Source organism: Lissotriton vulgaris, chromosome 3_1, assembly GCF_964263255.1.
Source record: "Lissotriton vulgaris chromosome 3_1, aLisVul1.2, whole genome shotgun sequence".
Lineage (NCBI taxonomy): Eukaryota > Metazoa > Chordata > Amphibia > Caudata > Salamandridae > Lissotriton > Lissotriton vulgaris.
The window spans coordinates 1,775,792,501-1,775,813,231 of record NC_141689.1 but is presented as its reverse complement, the minus strand read 5'-3'; positions in this window follow the sequence as shown (position 1 = coordinate 1,775,813,231).

Here is a 20,731-nt window from a genome sequence, read left to right as displayed (position 1 = left end):
TTAAAGAAGACTAACTGTTCCAAGAAGCTACTTACAGAACTCTGCACTAAAACATTTGAGCTTGGCTATCTGATTACAGATAGACTTGTGTTTGCCTTAGAAATAGAAGTAAAATTGTTATATGCTCAGCTTTTGCAATTTAAAACAAAAAAAACAAAACAAATGTCAATTTTGAAAATGAAATATGTGTGATGAATTATAAATCATCTTATTATGATTTGGATCATCAAAAGGGTGGATTGATGGAGCAGATTTCATCTGCAGTCAGGCATTGTTTTCTTTTTGTGCTTCAGACAGACTGCATTTAAATTGCCACGCACATTTTGGTGCAAGTTAAAAATATGGCACATGAAAAACATGAAAGTGAGGCCTATTCAGTCTGAAAATGCTTTTGCTGAATTAACATGTGTTTTTGCAGTGTAGAGAAAAGTGGCCTTTTTAGCTTTGAAGATTAATAGAATGTGTTTCTCTCTTACCAGCTCATCCCATGCAATCTAAATTCACTATTTCTGTCTTAAAAGACTTTGACTTGTTGCAAATTTTGAGAAATATTTTCAGTTAAGAACACCTCTTTTTATAATGTGTGTGAATTAATAATGCACCAAACACTACACAGGGGGCTAAATGCTTTTTTGCATGAAAAGCTATCTAAAACACTAAAGCATGTTGCTGTGTGTGTTGTATTAACTGTGTGCGCTATATTAATTGTGTGTGCTTTTAAATTTTACACTAAAGCATAAAAATGCTATGTTGCACATTCCACATTTATTTTGCATGTTGTCATAAATTATAGAAAAGCTTCTTTAAACTAATAGCTTGGCTAGGTAAACATTTATAAAAGGTATTAGTATGGAGTTGGGAAACATAATGGGCTGATTTACATGAAATTAATATTCTATTTGTGTTTGTTTTATTTTTGGGCCTACCATTAAATGGCTGCCTGTGAAACCAGCAAGGCTATGGCTTGCTTTGAAAGAGAAGAGAGCATGCGCAGACACCAGATTGACTCAAACTGCGGAAGGAGTCAAGGACATCTTGAACTGTACATTCTTGTGATTGTGCCAATGTACTAGTTTGATAAAGTATCCGTCCTGCTGCGCTGTGGAAGGAAGGAAGGAAAACTATAGAAACATTTTCCCTAGCAATTGTTGCAAACTTATAAAATGTATTTATCATGTATGCTTCTTTTGTTAAAACTGGTAAAGTCGGGTTTTTAGAATGAGTCAGGGTAGTGAGAACTCATGCCATCATGACTGACCAATCACGTACAGGTTTTCCAGAAGATGAAACATTTTGTGTAGTCTGCCAAGGATTAGAGTATAAAAGCCTCTCTGGAGGGGCTTTGGCTTCTAGGCTCATTAGGGGGGGGGGTGTGAGCTCTTGAAAGAAGGAACAGATTAGACCAGACATTCTAGGCGGGGTCTGCGTCCGAGGAGAGTCAGGGGGAGGTTTCTTGCTTGCACGTCATATTTTGGCACTGCAGGCCACATTCCTTTGAGGTCTGGTGAAGGAGGGGCTGTCTCACTCCCTGCTTGCTCTTTAGACACAGACAGATGCAGCAGAACAGCAACAGATAGAAAGGCTTTTTAGATTTAGCTTTGACTAATTACTTAGGTCTGAAAAGATTTATTTGACTTATGCATTTATGTCTCTTAATGGGAGATTTTTGCAAACTATTTGATTTTTTCTTTAGCCTTGCACGACTATTTTTCCAAATTCTGTAACCTGATTGATATTTTACTAATATATAAAGGGTCAGAGAAAATTAACTTGTGACTAGAAAATAAAACCCTTTCAATACTCAACAACTCTCTTTATTGGCTTAAAATAATAATTGCATTTTTGACTGTTCATCTTTATTTAGTCTCCTGAAGGTTATACATGGTGTGAAGGGCCCAACACCTTTTTCAGTGGTAAATTAGAGGTAGCATGAGGGTTTTGCATTGAGAAATTACCGCTCCATCAGACTCATTAGCATCAGTCTGTGGTACACTGAAAAAAAACCTCCACCAATACCAATTTCACTCTTACTACCTATAGTCCACGGTAGTCACTTCTTTTTCTTTGTTCACAATCAATGATGGAATGCTAAATCCAACTCACTCTAGACCAGGTTTTTCTAAAAAGAAAAAAGAAGCGAAAGCGGGGCGTTACTGGAGTTTCAATACAAAAATTGATACATTTTTTTCAAATTGCTGCTGACTTTGCCAAGCACTTGGTAAATTCAAACTGTCATTCGATACAGTTCAGTAAAGCTTAATGCAGTTGAGGCACCCAACATCCATACACCAGACCGTTGCACACTGTTGCCAACTGTATGACTGAACAGTCTCCACCTCTGGGAGCCACCCATTTACATATAATTAAGCGCTTGTTAATAGTATTGGCCAGAGCAGAATTCACCATGGATGTATCTCGAATAGCATGGAGTTGATTAGAACTTACTATTCGTGTCACACTTGATGCTTTGATCGAAGCGGGTGTAGCGTTTCCAACCTGCTGTACCTGGTCTCTTTCCATCAAACTACAAGCGGCCAGAACTAATACAAATACCTTTTCGGTCGCAATACAGCTAATTGGTTAATTGGTCAATGATACCTCAGCGTACTTCCCTGGCTGGGAGTCTCTGGATTGAGACATTATGGGATTTGTAGTTTCTACGTCCACACATTTTTGCACAAACTGATTCAGGTAAGATTATTGCTGTTGTTGGTCACCCTATTTGGAGATGGAAAGTTACAGGAGCATATATACAGTTATGACATGGTTTTCATGTTTACTGGTGACAGGTTCCGAAGTTTAGTCATCTCATTTAGTCCATTGGTGACAGCATTGAAATACAAAATGATGTCTGCCTCCTTCTGAGTCAGCTTCCTATCAATGTCACCTCCTATGGTATCAGGTTGTATCACCAATACAACACTCCAACCCAGTTCTGTCTCAGTGTTTTGTTTTTCAATCCAATGGTTGACCAGTGGGGCCACAGTCACTCTCTGCCGGATTCTTGATTTGTGCTGGGTAATTCTTTGGCAAACCTCTTGGTTAGTTTTCACAATATATAGTTTTAGACATCAACATCTTACTGCATATACCATGTTTTTGGTTTTACAATTTTAAAAGGTTTTATGTTTCCATTTGATGTTTTTATGTGTAAACAATGAAACTTCAATTGTTTTGTGGCAGCACATACATGTGCCACTTTTGAAATGCCCCTCCCGCGGTGATTAATTTCATAGTTGGCGCAATGGACTTGCGCTGCAACCAAACAATTGAAGGGGGGATGATGGATTATGGTATAAGAAATATCTTGACACACTGGCTGGTGGTTTCTGCCCCAAACTTGTACAAATTACGTAGACAGAAATTTGTGGAATCCACGGATTCGCCCATGGGAGCGGTTTCAGGCATTTTTTTTATTTCTTTGAATTTCTCCCAGACTTGTCCAGCCATGGACTGTCAGCAGGAAGATGATGTGGTGTTTGGACTCTCCTGTCACAGGAGACCCAAAAAAGGTATAAAAGCAGAGGAGTCGTTCCCACCTAACTACTTTTCATCCTATTATGGTAATGCTGAATTGGAAAACGGATCAGGAAAGGGGCATGGGTTTTCCTTATTCTAGAAAGGGACTCTGTCTCCGACCCTCCATGCTCTGGAGAAGAATTGCAAATTCACATTGCTGCCTGAGCTCTTTTCAGCCTCCAGCTAAAGCACTTCTCCAGTGCAGGATATCAATTTTGGTTTGTTGGTAGCCAAGGCCATATGTGGCACACATGCTCTATGTACATACCTCTACACAACTATAGTCACCAAACACAAGCCTCTTCCACATCCCACATGGATGGGGCAAAGGACCAGGGTACAGGGGTCTGATAGATCAATCTAAAAACAAAGGAGAAGACAGTGAGCAACTTTCCCTAGTAGGCAACAGGTAAAAAGGCATGTCTCGCTACTACAATCTGCTGATGACCCTGCTTTCATACATGGAAACTGGGAGTAGTCACAATTAGTAAAGGAAGGTGCAGATTGTATTCCCATCCAGGCCAAGGAGCCCAGTTCTGGGGCTCATTCTTGCCACAGTGAGCCCTCAGTGCACATGCATATTTGTCATCTATGCCGAGGCTAAAAAAGTCCAAAACATGCATGAGGAACTCGAGTCAGTGCTGCAAACACCCCAGAATCATGCAGAGGGCACGCTCTGTCCCAACACTGGGTCATCGGCTTAAATGGGATCCCCTCTCATCTCTGAGGTTTGGTACCACCGACGACAAGGGAGCCTTCCAGAGAGAGAACTAGCTGAGCTTTTGTTTCAAAAACAGCCCCCGCAAGTCACACTGAGTCAGACAGGGTGCAACATACCTGTAAGAAGTACACACTCAGAGTCAGGGAGCACATCTTTATTCTAATATAATTATGAATGCCTTCGTGTGCTGAAATAATTGCTTTTGGTGATTCTTGGCTTTCACCAAAAATTGTGAATATATGCTCCCCCCCCCCCTCCCCCCTTTAAGTAAAAAAGCCTGAAGCAAATTGCATACTTTGCCTCTCTGGTGGTAACTTGCACTGAGACGCTGTTTAGCACCACAATTTTGCCACATTTTATTTGGCAGTCATGTTGTTTCATTTTTTTTTTTTTTAAATATATTTTTATTGCAGGAATTAGTAAATCGTTACAATATCGACCAGCATCATATCATAAACAATATCAGCGGAACACAACCCTCTGTCCCCCCACCGTAAGTTCCGTACACAGCCATCCGGCCCGCAACCCTGGGGTCGGGCGGCGAAATTCAATGGGGGCTCAGCAGGATGCTTGAGCTGGTCCGGATGATCCACTGTCCGTCCTCTGCTTTTCCAAACAAGCCTATAAACCCAAAAGAAAAACCCCAACCCTCAAAACTGCTAACCAAAGGAAACCCCACCCAACCCCGCCATCAGCGCCTGGGAGCAACCGCTACAGGATCTGCTATGGGACCCATGGGGAAAGCAATAGGACTAACAGTGCAAATGTTTATCGGGACTCGGGGCGAGTCGCTTCTTCACCTTCAGAGTCGCTGGGGGTGCAATAATCCCTGAGGGCCTGCACCAACATTTCCCACTCCAGCGCAGCCTCCTGCGCCTTCTCATTTCTCTGTCTCCAAGCCAGTTGATATCTCAGCGCGCTCTCCCCCGCCGCCCACTTCAACAGCTCGCTGTGCCATCTGCTGCCTGTCGGACCAGCTCGTGCCTTCCAGTTCCTGGTCACCTCACGCTTAGCAAGGAGGAGCCCTAGGTCGATAAATTTACTGGAAACTTTATTCCTGGGGGTATGAGGGAACCAGTGTAGGAGCCCCACCGCCGCGTCAAATGATAAGGACCTCCCCGTCACCTCCTCCAGGGTCTTCTCCACTTCCATCCAGTAGGATGAAAGTCCCGGACAGGCCCATAACATGTGTAGGAGGTCCGCTTCCTGAGCTGGGCACCTAGGGCATTCCGCCGAATTCGTGGCAAAATATCGCTTAATTTTCACTGGAGTCAGATATGCTCTATGGAGAACGTAATAGTGGACCAGCTGAAAACGGGCGTTGCGTGTGCCCTTCCAGGCTCGACGCACCAGCTGGGACCATGTCGTCTCCGGGATTTCCCTGCCAATGTCCTCCTCCCAGCGGTTTCTCAGAGTGGTGAGAGGAGCCAACCCTTCGTTGATCAACCTGCCGTAAAGGCAAGTGACCGCCTTCACCGTGCCCGCGGACATCATCACGTATTGGCACACCTGAGATAAGGCGGGTTCCTCCTGCCCGTTCTTCCAGTGTGCCTGGATCGCTCGGACAATGGCCGAGTGCAACAGAAAGTCACCACGGGGGATCTCGAAGCGGTCAATAAGATCCTGGAAGGACAAGAGCGCTCCGTCCTCATACAAATCTCCAACTAGCTGTAAGCCGGCGTCCTCCCAGGCCGCCAAACGTGACCAATCACCTCCATGGGGGAGGGCCGTCAGCATCCCCAATGGTATTTCGGGCGCATACGGTGTTTTCAGATGGCCTCGGGCGTGGGCCCGATTCCAACACAAGCGGACAGTCCGCTCCTCCAGCGATAAGTCCCGCAGGGCCAGACGTTGTCGCAGCGCTATAAAGGAGAGAACATGCCTGGCCATGCCCGTCCCCCTTCCGTCTTCCGGGCCCCGGAATTCCCGAGCGATCTCCTGGGTGAAGGTCTGGAGCTGCGCCGCCAAATAATACTTTTCAAAGTCTGGCACCGCGAGCCCCCCCTCGTCTTTCGGCCTCATCAGGGTTTTGAGGGCCACCCGCCGGCGGCCCGATCCCCAGAGGAATCCGACCACCATAGAGCGTAACAGTCGAAACGTGGCCGGTGGGACCCAGATCGGTAGTGTCCGGAAGTAATATAATAGTCGGGGAAGCGCCACCATTTTAAGCAGGGCGATCCGTCCCGCCACCGAGAGCGGCAGCGTGGCCCAAAAGTCCATGCAGCCTCGAAGTGCTCGAGTGCTGCGGGCAATGTTCCCATCCAGGAGGTCGGATGGGTCGTGATAGACGAACACCCCCAGGTACTTAAAGCAGTCGGGTTCCCATTTAATCTCTCTACTTAAAGTAGGGGCGGGAGCACCCTTGCGAACCGGGAAAAGACAGGTCTTGGACCAATTCACCCGGAGGCCCGAAACCTCCCCGAACTCTGTGAGCGCCTCCGCCGCTCCATGTAAAGCGTCGAGCGGGTCCTCTAGGAAGAGCAACAAGTCGTCCGCGTACAGCGAAACGTAATGCTGGCCCGTAGACGTCCACAGGCCCGCATAGTGGGCTCCCGATCGAAGGTGCAGCGCGAGTGGCTCCACCGCCAGCGCAAAGAGAAGTGGAGACAACGAACACCCCTGCCTCGTGCCTCGTTCTACCGGATATTGTGAGGAAATCAGTGGTCCCGCCCGAACCCTGGCCGATGCAGAGGCATAGAGAACCGCGGTCCACCTGACAAAGCCCTCACCTAGGCCGAATCTCCGCAGCACCGTGCAGAGGTAGTCCCACTCCAGGCTATCAAAAGCCTTCTCTAGGTCCACCGACAAGACGACCGGGGACGGGGCATCCACAAATGGTTCCCCTAGCAAACGGAACAGCCTGCGAATGTTCATAGTCGTGTTTCGCCGTGGGATGAAACCAGCTTGGTCTTCATGCACCAGGGAGCTCATGTGTCCCAACAGCCTCGTGGCCAAGATACTGCTCAGTATTTTATAGTCCACCGTCAGCATCGACAGGGGACGGTAAGACCCCGGGTCGGACGAGTCCCGACCTGGTTTGAGGAGAGGAACCACCAGCGCCTCACACATCGAGCTCGGGAGTCGCCCCAGCCTCTTCGCCTCCCTGTAGACCACCAATAATCGAGGGGCTAGGAGGTCAGCATAAGCTGCATAAAACTCCACAGGTAGGCCATCCAGGCCCGGGGTCTTATTTCTCGCCATCCGTTTAATAGCCCCGCGGATCTCCCCCAATTCGATGTCGGACCCCAGGGCTTTCGCCACTTCTTGCTCCACTGTTCGGATCTCCAGTGGGCGTAGATAACTATCGAGCCGGTCAGGGTCCCGTGCGGAGCGACTGCGGTACAAACGTTCATAATAATGCCGGAAGCAGCCGAGAATCTCCGGTTGAGTGTGTACCTCGGTTCCGTCTGCCTTACGCATACTTGTCGTCAATGAGGACTGGCGCGTAGGGTTGGCCAACCATGCCAGCAACGCGCTCGATCTGTCTCCCTCTGCGATGGATCTGACCGTATAGGCCTTGTAGTCAAAACAGCGAAGCCGTTCGACCTCTGCCGCCACCTTCTCCCTCGCCTCCGCCGTTTGTATCTGTAAGTCCGGGTGTCCGGGGCGGCGGATTTCCAGCTCACGGAGTTTCCGGTCCGCTGCATCTAGGTCAGCCAGGATAACGCGTCTCATGCCCACCTTCTTAGAAATACAGTAACCCCTCACCACTACCTTAAAAGCGTCCCACTCTAACGCTCGTGTACTCGCGGTGCCGCCGTTGGACGCAAAATAGTCTGATACCTTATCCCCTAGGTCCGCCCTGAAAACACTGTCCTCAAGAATCTCGGGTCGCAACTTCCAGGTGGGCACCGCCGGCGTCCCGGGGAACCAGCGAAGGTCCAGCAGGAGGGGGTTATGGTCTGAAATGGTTCTGGACAAGTACTCCGATCGGACCGCTGCCGAAACCAGTTCGGGCGATCCAAGAAAGCCATCCAGTCTGACATGCAACTCATGTAGGCTCGAGAAGTATGAATAGTCCCTAGATGCGGGGTGGTGCGCCCTCCAGATGTCCGTCAAACCCCAGCGGGTCTGCCAATCCTGACGACCCTTAGCCGTGCGACGAACCGGAGAATCGGGAAGTGGCGGATGCGAGCGGTCAACGTCTACGTCCACTACTGAATTGAAGTCTCCCCAGAGCAGATGGGGCCCGGAGAAGAAGTGGGCCAGCGAACCCGATAACCTGGAAAGGAAGGCAGTCTGGTCTATATTAGGAGCATACACACAGCAAACGTTCAAGTCCCTCCCTCCTAAAGTGCCCGAAATGGCTACGTAACGCCCCTCTGGATCTAGCACTGTTTTCGTGACTTGGAAGGGGACCCCAGCTCTGATCCATATTAGCGCCCCTCTGGCATACGCGGAGTACGATGTGGAAAAGACCTGCCCCCTCCATCTACGCTGTAGCGCCGCCCCTTCCGCCTTGTTCAGATGAGTTTCCTGCAGCAGCGCCATTTGCACTCCTCTACGCACTAGATAAGCGTGGACTTTGTGGCGCCTGGACATAGTATGAAGCCCCCTTACGTTCCAAGTAACACATTTTAAGTTAGCAACATCAGCCATTGTCCCATATTGTCCTCGTACAGTCCCCCCATCCGGGTTCCCACAAAAAAGGGACATCATTCAACCCAGCACTGATGGCGGCCATTTTCCCCAACCAAAACCCAACAACCCAAGAACGAACCAAACCCCCACCCACCCTCCCCAGAACAGGACCCAAACCGCACCATCCAGATCCCATCCAAACCTTGCCCTCCATCAACCCAACAATCCCTACTAATCCTGCGGTCGCCACCGTAGGAAGGCCTTAAGGACCAGGTGCGGGCCGGGCGGAGGCAGTGGGCCCTCGACGCTCAGGCTACCAGGACTAAAACAAGCCCAAACCAGTGCCAAAAACCCTCGGGGCAGAAGCAGGGGCACCCCCCCTCCCCGCTCTCGTAGTCAGCAACTATTGACGGCAACCACCTCCCCCCTGCCGGGCCCCCCTCCCAAAATGAGGTAGCACACCCCGTTACCCTTGTCCATCCAGAAGGTCCTCCACCGATTTCGGCGTGATCACCGGAGTATGGGCGCTATCAGTCATTGAGTCCTCCGAGTCCGATGGTGCCCCCTCGTCACCTGGGTTTACTTCCTCTTCAATGGCTTCGCCCCGTGCGCCAGACAACTCAGTTAACACCTCCAGCACTCCCCTCCGCTCCGTTGACGTCTCTGCAGTTGAGGGCCCTCGCGTGCGGCCGCGGCGATTCCTAATCCTCCTGGATCGCCGTCTCTGTTCCGGCTCCTCCGCCTGTTGGGATGAGGAGCCGAAGCCATCCTTCCCTGTTCTGTAAAGCTCGAGCCAGGCACAGACATCCTCCGGGGTGTCGAAGAATTGAGTCTTGTCATCGACAATGATGCGGAGCCTTGCAGGATAGAGGAGCGAGTACTGTATGCCCTCGCTCCTGAGCTCGCGCTTGACCGCCAGGAAGGAGAACCGCCTGCGTTGAGTCTCGTAGGTGTAATCCGGAAAGATGTTCACCTGACTGTTCGCCACTTTGAATGGACCATTATGTCTGGCGGCATTGAGGATTAAGTCTCTGTCCCGAAAGTGCAATAACCGCGCCACCACTGGTCTCGGGGTACGTCCCTGTTGCGGTGGTCGCGCCGGGACTCTGTGGGCACGCTCCAGGGTGTAGAAGGAGGATAGCCCCTCCGGGGCTACCGTGTCACAGAGCCAGGCCTCCAAGTACGCCACCATGTCGCCATCCTCGATCTTTTCCGGAAGGCCCACTACACGGATGTTGTTCCTCCTGTTGCGGCCTTCTGCATCCTCTGCCCTCTGTTCTAGGGTCGCAATTCGGGATAGGGCATCCTTCATGGTCGCAGCCAAGGTTCGTTGCGCCGGCTCCAAGGTTTTCACCGAGCTCTCCACCTCCTTGACCCGGTCCGAAAGTTTGCCGTGGTCCGCTCTGAGGAGACCTAGGCTCGTCGCCACCTGGGCAATGTCCTGTTGGAGGGCCGATCTCGTGGTCGCTATCACTTCCAGGACACGGTCGAACTGCTGTTGCATCGATGCGCCACCAGAACTCTTTGGGTCCCCACGTTCCTCTTTGTCCTGGGACTCCAAGTCCGAGGCGGTCGGGGTAGTCCCCTTGGCTCCTCTAGGATTCCCCATGTCGCCGGGGGCCCTCCGTGAAGGTCCCGGAGTAGGCGTCTCCGGGTGCGAATGCCGACCGCGACCCCCCCGGTTACTGGTCCTCAAATCGAGTATCGGAGACCTCCTTCTCCAGGGCCTGTGGAAACTTCTCCGCTTCGGCTCGCGCCACCGCCACGGCGTCCGAGGGCACCGATGAGGGGGCGGAGACAGCCGCCGCCAAGTCGGGCAGGCCCGCACAGCCGCTAGAGACCCGGGGTGAGGGTCACCAACTCCACCGGACGATTTGTGGCGCAAGGGTGTCGCGCCCCCCATGGAAGTGGACCGGCCAGTAACGCGTAGCTAGGTGCGGTGTCGTGAGTTGGGCCACCGCCTGGTTCACAGGACGTCCGCTCACGGGGTCCCCTATAACGTGGGCAGCCGCCCAGTCACCCAACCGAGTGCAGTCTCGTCGTAGAAAGTCCGATCCAACTGATATCTAGTGCACTGATCGGCAGGGGATGGCAGAGCCCGGGGCCAGTCGCCGCCCGCGACGCTCCTCCAAGTCAGTGGATCCGGCCAGAGGGACAATGAAGTCCGGGCGCCATGTTGGGTCGCACTCCGCAACTTCGCAAACTTCGGTTTTACACCGGATCAACACTCGTCCGAGCCCCACCAGGGGCCCCGGCAGGTCTTCGTCGGTCCGTTCAGCAGAATGCGGGGTCTGGGGTGCCCCGCAGCCTCCGATTTACAGGATAATCCTGGGCTCAGTCCCGGAGCCGAGCTCTCAGGCGACCATCGCCATCGGCGCCCCTTAGGCAAACATTCCAGTCATGTTGTTTCATGGGAGCAAAAAACAATGTTGAGATTTTTTAGCGTCATAAACAAAATGATGGGTTTTCCTGCAGCACACAAAGACAAACCGATGCAAAAATTATAGGGAAATAGCATGCCTTTACAATGTAGTATTGTGTTCAAAAGCATCTCATTGCAAAGCAGCAGCACACAGCAGTTTATAATATCCGGCAAACGGTATTTAAACACGATTATTTGCAATCAGGTTAAATTCTTTCCTTCATTCATTCACCCAGCCCTCAGCCTGCCTGCCTCCTATCTTCCCATTAATCTTCATACACAGCTCCACTGCAAGACGAATGAGCATTTAAAGATAAATGCACGCTGCCTGCCCCTCCATATCCGTCAACAACGCTCATCATGCATTGCAAATGGCGGCACGTTTATGCACGCATTGTGCTTTCTATTTTTAGATCCCACTTTGTGAGATTAAGAGGAATTAATGGTATGTGCATTGTCCATTATTCTAGGGAGCTTGGCTTTGAATTCGTAGAGCAGCTCAGTCTTGATTAAAAGAGCATCCCCTTCAGGATTCAGAAATGTAGTCCTGAAGGTTTGTGGGGCTACAGTATGGAGCAGTTGACTCAGATCTGGGAATTGGCAAAGTCAGAAGCTCTAGAGCCAGATGTAGAGAGCCACCCAGGACTCTCCATACATTGTAGCAACCACCTCATGCATCCCCACACCCCCGGGGCGGGCTCGCCTCCGGGGTATATAATAAAAGGCGGAAGACCGCTCGAGGTCTTTCCGGCAACCCAAAACTGAGCCTACCTGTGATTCATTCTGTCCGCTGCAGTAACCACGTGCGAGGCCCAGCCCTCGCATGCAACATTAGCGATGAGGCCGGTACTGACCTCGCGCGTGCCCTGGGTGCCTCCTGCCCGGAGCATCGACACGCTCGTGCCGGTATATCGGCGCTGCCCACATGGGAGAAAGATTGCCGCGGAGCCCGCCCGCTCTGGCCTGAGGCCCGCCAACTCCACTGCTCTACTAGCGCGTTAGCTCCAGACCCGCCCACGCGTCTCTCTCTCTCTCTCTCTCTCTCGATCGAGAGAGAATGAGAGAGAAAGAGAGAGAGAGAGAGAGAGAGAGAGCACCATCAGCCGGCAGGGAACTCGCCACGCGCGCGCCTGACGAGTGAGTGGTTTGTTCTGTGTCCCCACCCGCGCCGAACTCCCGCGTCCTGCGTATCCTTGGCCCGTATACTGTCATCGGGACACGCGGCCCCCCCCCATGCGTGCTGGAAACACGCGCGCAGCCTCACAAGGGAGGGGTGAAACAGAGCGACGCTGCACGTCAGCTCCACACTCCATCAGACCAGCCCCCGCCTCGCCCAGCCAGCGCTATTCGGCCCCAGCAATCGACGTACCAAACAAGCATTGGCCATCGAAAAGGAGGAGAGGCATTGTGCAAGAAGCAGCACGTCCAATCCCTGCAGCTGCATTTTGGCGGCAACTTGCTGAGTAACTCCACAGTCCTGTATCCCAACCCCGCCGACATTACCCATCAGTGGTCCTGCACAGACAGTAAGGTCGAAAGGGGGTAGAAGATTGTCCAGGGTCACCGTGCCAGTGTCACGAAGAAGAGAGCACCGCTCAGCCAGCCACACCCTGAGAGGCCGCGACTTAACTCGTGCAGAGTTACACCATGACAGACCCAGCACCAGGGGAAGCAGCGCCCGCACCGCCACCACCTGGCCCGGCGGGAAATGCCCAGAACCAAGCCCAGTCACCGGGCCCCAAGTAGTCAGCCATGCCCACACAGGCGTAGCACCCCTTCCCCCATTCAGCGAGTCGGCTGACCCCGCGACCGCAGCACCGAGATGGAAGGCGTGGCTTGGAAGACTCAACCTGTACTTCAAGGGAACCCGTGAAACAGACGGAACCGTCAAGAGGTCCCTCCTCATCCTATACGGAGGCACTGTAATATATGACCTCTTTGAGACACTCCCGGACACCGGACGAGAGGACGACTATGATGCGACAGTTGACGCCCTCAATGCACATTTCGACCCCCAATTAAACAATGACTTTGATAAGTTCAAATTTAAGAGGGCATGGCAAACAGAGTCTGAATCTGTCGACATGTACTACGCTGGGCTGCGCCGGCTGGCCAGCAGCTGCCCATTCGTCAATCCAAGAGAGGAGATATGAGACCAAATCATCGTGGGGTGCCGATCAAAACTGCTGAGAAAACTCATCCTCAGACAGCCTGGAATCACACTAGATGAAATACTCATCCTCGCCCGTTCGCACGAGCTGTCGGATGCGTGGGCGGAAGAAATGGAGGTTGCATTGCGTTCCCCAATGGCGCTCCCCGCAGTGTCCAAGGTGGTGCCCATCAAAGAAGAAAGAGTCGACGCGATACAAAGACGACCACAGGCCAGTCGTCCGCGACAATATCCGTCCAGAGGCACACAGTGCGCCTACTGCAGGGAAGATCACCCGATGACCGCAACGTGCAGTGCAAAAGGGAAAACCTGTCTCAAGTGTGGCCGACTGAACAACTTTGCAGCAGTGTGCCAAGGAGGGAGATACAGGCCAAACGCTCCAAGATCACGCGCGGGATATGGACCCAAGTCTCTAACACAGAGAGTCAGGCAACTATCCCTGGAGCTCGAGCGTCCAACCCCAGACAGCCAAGCTCAAGAAAGAAGACCACGGTATGAGGACGACGAGGATGACGAGGTGTATGTTGTCTCATATGTCAGCCGGATCTCAACAAAGAGAAGACCACCACCCATGTGCACCATCTCCGTCGAAGGCACCGAAATGCAAGCACTCATAGATACCGGGGCATCTTTGAACGTCATGGACTCCGACCAATATGAACAGATGTCGCCCAAACCAGAACTGGCACCATCAAGTGCACGCATCTACACCTATGTGGGCACAGACCCCTTGCCACTGCGAGGAGTTATCAGCACCACCATTGTGAACGGCGAGTACTCGACTGAAGCTCGCTTCCATATTACGGAAGGAAAGAAAGGCACCCTCCTGAGCTGCCAGACAGCCGAAGACCTAGGGCTGGTATTCTTCGCAATTCAAGTACACCAATCACATGCGGAAAAAATGCTGCAAGATTTCCCAGCACTGTTCAGCGGCCTGGGGAAGTTGAAGGGAAAGAAAGTTCGGTTGCATATAGACACCTTGGTGCGCCCAGTCGCTCTCCGGCACCGACGAGTGCCGTTCAACCTCTGGCCACAGGTGGAAGCCGAACTCAAAAAGCTAGAAGATCTCGGAGTCATAGAAAAGGTGTCAGGCCCGACTCCGTCGGTGTCCCCTCTGGTTGTGGCGCCAAAACCAAAACAGTCAGGCGCCATCCGGCTGTGCGTTGATATGAGGCTCCCCAATGCTGCCATAAAGAGAGAACACCATATCACTCCGACTATGAACGATATCATTGCGGACCTAAACGGGGCGAAGTGGTTCTACAAACTGGACCTCAACTCGGGGTACCACCAGCTGGAGTTGGAACCCGAGAGCCGCTATATAACTACTTTGTCGACCCATGTCGGACTCCGACGCTACAGGAGACTAAGCTTCGGCGTCTCTTCAGCCGCAGAAGTGTTCCAGAATGCAATACGGGAGGTATTGTCAGGATTGAATGGGGTAATCAACCTGAGCGACGATATACTCATATACTCCAACACTCTCGAGGAACACCACACTCATCTAAGAGCGACGCTGAGGAGGCTGGTGGACCATGGACTGACCCTGCATCGGTCCAAGTGCTCATTTTACCAAGACTCCATTGACTTCTTTGGATACACGTTTACAGGAGAAGGGCTGAAGGTTGATCCGAGGAAGGCAGAAGCAATCCGGACCGCGAGCACCCCGCGAAACGCCTCTGAGGTGCAAAGTTTTCTTGGAATGGCCACTTACTGTGGCCAGTTCATTCCTAACCTAGCGGCTCTGGCAGAACCACTGAGGGCTCTCACTCGACAAGATCACGAGTGGGAATGGACCGGCACCGCAAACCAGGCGTTCGAGGACATCAAGGCGAACCTTCTTGACAAGGCGGTGATGGCATATTTTCAGCCACGCAGGAAAACAGAACTGATAGTGGATGCCAGCCCGGTGGGCCTGGGAGCCGTGCTGCTGCAAGAGTATGGCGGAGATGAGTGGAAACCAGTGGCATACGCGAGTAAAGCCTTAACAGACACCGAAACTCGGTATGCTCAGATCGAGCGAGAGGCCCTGGAGATAAAGTGCGCGTGCCAACACTTTCATTTATACCTATGTGGACAGGAATTCACCGTTGTGACCGATCACAACCCACTGCTACCCCTGTTCACAGGATCATCTAGACTCGCACCGCCACGAATAGAGCGATGGGCCGTCCAATTGCAGGGGTACAACTTCAAACTCGTATTCCGACCAGGGGCACACAATCCTGTAGACTACCTCTCACGGCATCCCGATGTGACAAAGCAGGCTCTCCCATTCGCCGTTGGACCGGGGGTGGAGGAATTTGTTCACATGATATCCAATGCTGCCTGCCCGGACACCATGACACTGCAGGAGATAGGCGAGGCCACTGCCACGGATGAGACACTAGCCCGGGTCAAGCGTGCCCTCGAGGAGAATCGATGGACTCGTTTCCTAGACGGGATCCAGAGCCTGAGGCCTGAAGTGAGCCCTGCAAGACAACAAATATGGCAAGTCCGAAATGAGCTAAGCATAGGAGATGAAGGAGTCGTGCTCCGAGGGCATCTGATCATCGTGCCAGAGAGCCTTCAACAACACATGCTGACCATCGCCCACACGGGCCACCAGGGGATAGCCAAGCCTAAGGCAAGGCTGAGGAACAAAGTCTGGTTCCCCGCCATGGACCACAAGGTAGATGAGATGGTGCGCTCTTGCCACGCCTGCACCATCACAGGGGGAGACCCAGCGCCAGCACCGGTCATCACGGAGGATGCCCCTCAAACCCCCTGGACTCACCTGAGTGTAGACTTTGGGAGTTTCCCCGATGGAAGACACACACTCGTAGTGGTGGATTCCTTCTCTAAATTTCCAGTGGTGGAGATCATTCCGTCAGTTGCGTTTCCTCAAGTCAAGAAGGCCCTCGACCACATCTTCGCGACGATGGGACTCCCCGAAGAGATAAAATCTGACAAAGGACCGCCGTTCCAAGGAAGAGAATTCCAAAACTATCTGGAAAACCTCAGAATCAGACACCGAAAAATCACACCGCTATGGTCACAGGCGAATAGGGAAGTAGAGAGACTCATGAGAACCATCAACAGAGCTCTCAGGATTGCGGTGGACAGTGGAAACGACCTGGAAACAGCTCTGGATCAATTCTTGAGTGCCTACCGACAAACTTCACACAGCACCACGAAGTGTGCCCCAGCACACGTGCTATTCAAGAAGGCACCTCGAGGCAATATTCCTACTGCATCGAACTGGATGCCCGAGGCAAGAGATGAAAAGGCCATCCAGTCATGGAGACAGACAACCAACCAGAAAGCGAGTGAGGCTCGGCATGCCAGACAACCAAGTCTACGAGAAGGAGACACCGTGGTGGTTCAAGATCGCCACCCAGGGTGGAAGTTCCGGACACCCTATGAGCCCGAGAAATGGACGGTAGAAAGGGTTCAAGGAACTATGGTCACGGTTCGCCGGGGCCATCAAACGGTGACCCGGAATACATCTTGTTTCAAGAAGGTGGGAGGGCCGGCCGGCTCTCCCGCATGATTCCTCAGTCAGGAGCCCGAAGAAGAAGACGAGCCATGGGTTGGGGCCCCCTCCCCGCCACCGGGTGAAAGAAGGCCGGTCAGAGATGCCAGTCCCACGACCATACGCAACACCACCCCTTCGTGCCGGGTTTCTCCGGCCGTGAGCAGCGAAACAACCCCGGCTGGGGTTGTGGTCTCCCCGGCATGCCGGAGCCGCCAGTACAATCTGAGGCCCAATCCGGGCCCGAGCCAGAGACTGAGAGACTTTGCCTGGACCTCACCATAATGAGTTCCAGGCCATTGGGATGGACTAAATTGAAGGAGGGATGTAGAGAGCCAAACGGGACTCTCCATACATTGTAGCAACCACCTCATGCATCCCCACACCCCCGGGGCGGGCTCGCCTCCGGGGTATATAATAAAAGGCGGAAGACCGCTCGAGGTGTTTCCGGCAACCCACAACTGAGCCTCCCTGTGATTCATTCTGTCCGCTGCAGTAACCACGTGCAAGGCCCTGCCCTCGCATGCAACACCACTAGGGCTCAGACCTTACCCTCAAATACTAATTATGAACAGTGGCGGCCGCCTCATAATGAAAGTGTGGGGGGGCACAAAAGGGGAGGACAAGAGGAGAGGGGAATTGAGGGTAAAAATAAAATGTTTAAAAAAATGGACCTCTCACTGCCCCGATGCTGACGGCCGCGTCGGTGCTTCAGTCCCGGCAGTCTCTGAGATGGCACAAGCTGGTCAGCCAATTCAGACGCTGCTCTCATGCTATTAGAGCAGTGCCAGGATTGGTCTGAGCGGTCTGGTGTGCTGCTCAGACACTGCCTGGGAGTTTGTGGCTTTTCTCCAACCCCGCTATGAACACAGCTGACTTTGAGAAACAGAAGTGAGCATGTCTGTTTGGCCGGCAAAGATGACCAGCCAAACTTACATGCGCACTTCTAAGTGCCCACTCCTGTCTGTTATGACCCTACCCTGCCCCTCACTCACACTGGGTCAGCCAGAGCCCCTCACAGAAAAAAAAAATTATATTATTGATTTAATATCATTTTAACTTTCTGTGACGGACTCTGACCAGTGTGGCGACACTCCACTGCCATTACGTTGGAGCTGCCCCTGATTATGAATGCGCAAGGATCGAATTACGAGTTGCGTGGCACTTGCCACACCTATTTATTACAGGGTCTACAAAAATCTGCATCCTTTATTAAATAACAGCAGGTCTTACCTGGGGAATGATAGAGTATTTACTGGAACATTAAGATTTTGGTGAATTAAGCATCACAGCCTGCAGGCTTTCTGCCAAAAGCTCAGAATAGGTGGAATGTATCACACTCGATACATTCCCAATGCCGGGGAGGTGGATTTTATTGGTTATGATAAATATCACCGTTCCTCCGAGGTAATTTGATACTTACCACCTGGCCTCGGAGGAAAGGTGATATTCAGAGCTGAAGCATCTACGTGATGCCGTCACGAGAAGGTTAGGTAGTCATGTGGCTAAACTGCTGACCTTGGAACTTGGACTCCTGGAGCGAACATCTTGTGATGCTGGTCATTACCCTGAGCCTGAAATTGTAAATATTTGTAATGTAATGTAAATGTGCACTGTCTCTCAACCTACTAATGATGTATAGCATTCATCTGCTCCCCATCTAAGCTTACATTAAATGCATGCCAGCATGTACATACAGAAAGTATACATCAACTGGCTGTAAATCTAGGGCTGGCATCTGTGCATGACCTTCGTATATTCAGGTAGTAGGGCGGTGGGGTTGCTTTAAAAAAGATGTCTCAAACTCGCATTAGCTCCATGCCATCATCCCTACAATTAGTTCAGATTTGATTTTCATCTTCCTCAAATATTGATATTTTTCTCAGGGCTGCAGTACGTTTGTCACAATTGATGGATATTATTGTAAAGATTCCATATCATAGTATGACACAGGCGCTACCAAACATTTGGAGTAAGTTTTAGAACCTGATTCTAAGTGGGACATTGGATTCCAAGGCCTGTGTAAACTCCTGTGTTAACAGGGATCAGAATTAGGAGTCATGCGATAATGACAGCACCCCGCACACTTTTCCCGCAGTGAATTTTGGGGGCGAATATGCACTGAATATGTAGAATATTCTGCAAAAAGAACCAAATTCCACAAGTAATTTCCATGTTTCATGTGGAAAACTCAGAATTGGAAGTATTTATCACACCTTGAAGGTATTCACCACACCTATAAAATACTATACCGCACAATAGATGTACAAGCACTAAAAGAGAGCTTGTTAGGGCTTTGGCGTTCTCGAAGGACATTTCATAAATCAAATAATCACTGTTGTTTTGCACTCTTTCTAGCAAGATCTAAACCAGTCTTCTCCAACGAGTAGCTTGCGAACTACTGGCAGCGCTCCAGCTACCTGTGAGTAGCTCTCCTTTGTGCAGCGCAGCCTTCCATATTAGAAGCTTTTGTTTGGTTAAATTAATATATGTCTATGAAATTGAAAAGTATGTATCTGATATGAAAACGTATGTTTCATAGCCCATAATTTCCAACATATATTTAAAGCTGATATTTTAATTAAAAAAACATGCAGCATTGAATTTGTTTCTATATAAATATTGCTATTATCAATTTCTATAAAATTAACAAACAACCAAAACATCTCGAACATGACAGGTTCAACATCATATTCAATATTCAATGCCACCAACACAACCGGAGATCCATTCTTATGGTAACTCTTCCTACTCCCTTCCCATTCGCTTCCATCTAGTCTTGGGTAAAATTCAGGCACTTCATATATTCTTAGGGTCTGCCCTATGTTTTCTTACTTTTGTGAGCCTTGCGTAGCAGGTTGTGTCAATTGTGTTGCGTCCTCCAACGTTTCTAGGCCATAGTATATCAGCCATGGCAGCCAAATCTTCCGGAACTTCTTGGGGCATCCTCTGGCAGTGTATGTCGTTTTTCGGTCCCCATGTAGAGGTCCATGTTAGCCCGCCATTCTGCCAAACATTGGCAGATTTATTACTAATATTAGTTCCTTGGTGCCAGGGGGGATATCATCTGTGGCTGTTATGTATTACCCTTTTCAGAGTCATTCCAAATTGACTTAGCCTTTTTTACATTACTGCTGGCAAACCTGAACTAATGTGCCCACGGCTGGTAATCTTGCATAGGGTAGCCACTAAAGTTACCTTGTCTGATGTATACAACAATATTAATATTAGTAGCTCGGGTTGATTTTCGTTGAACATTAGTAGCTCTTGTCAGTGAAAAGGTTGGAGACCTTTGATCTAAACTCTTAACTGAAGTAAACTCTTTCCTCTGTGTGGATCAGTGGAGGCACAAAGGTTGCGGCTATTTCTTATTACAAGCCTACCTCAACATGTAACTTTAATGTACTCAGAGCTGGACTAAAATCCAAACTCAACCCTGGCAGAACTGTTCAAACCTGTCTCGCACTGCAGGAGCCCGTGGCTAAAATGGGTCTAAGATGCTTTCATGGTTTGGGCATGGCAGCTCCTCCTTTTCTGAAAACAGCACCTGACCTGCAACCCACCAGGAAACGTCAGAGTAATAGAGTAGCCCTGAATGCACTACTGTATTGGCTGACCAACACAATAAATGTTCAGAATTCAGAGGAGGTGGAACACAAACTTCAAACTTAGTGCAGACCTTGTTAACTTCTTTGTTAATGCTCACACTCTGCGAGTCAGTAGTCTAACATTTCTGGATAGGCCACCTTGAAACGGCCATTGTGTGGGCTGTTTTTTTTTTTATCCCTTCAAGGTGCACGTGAC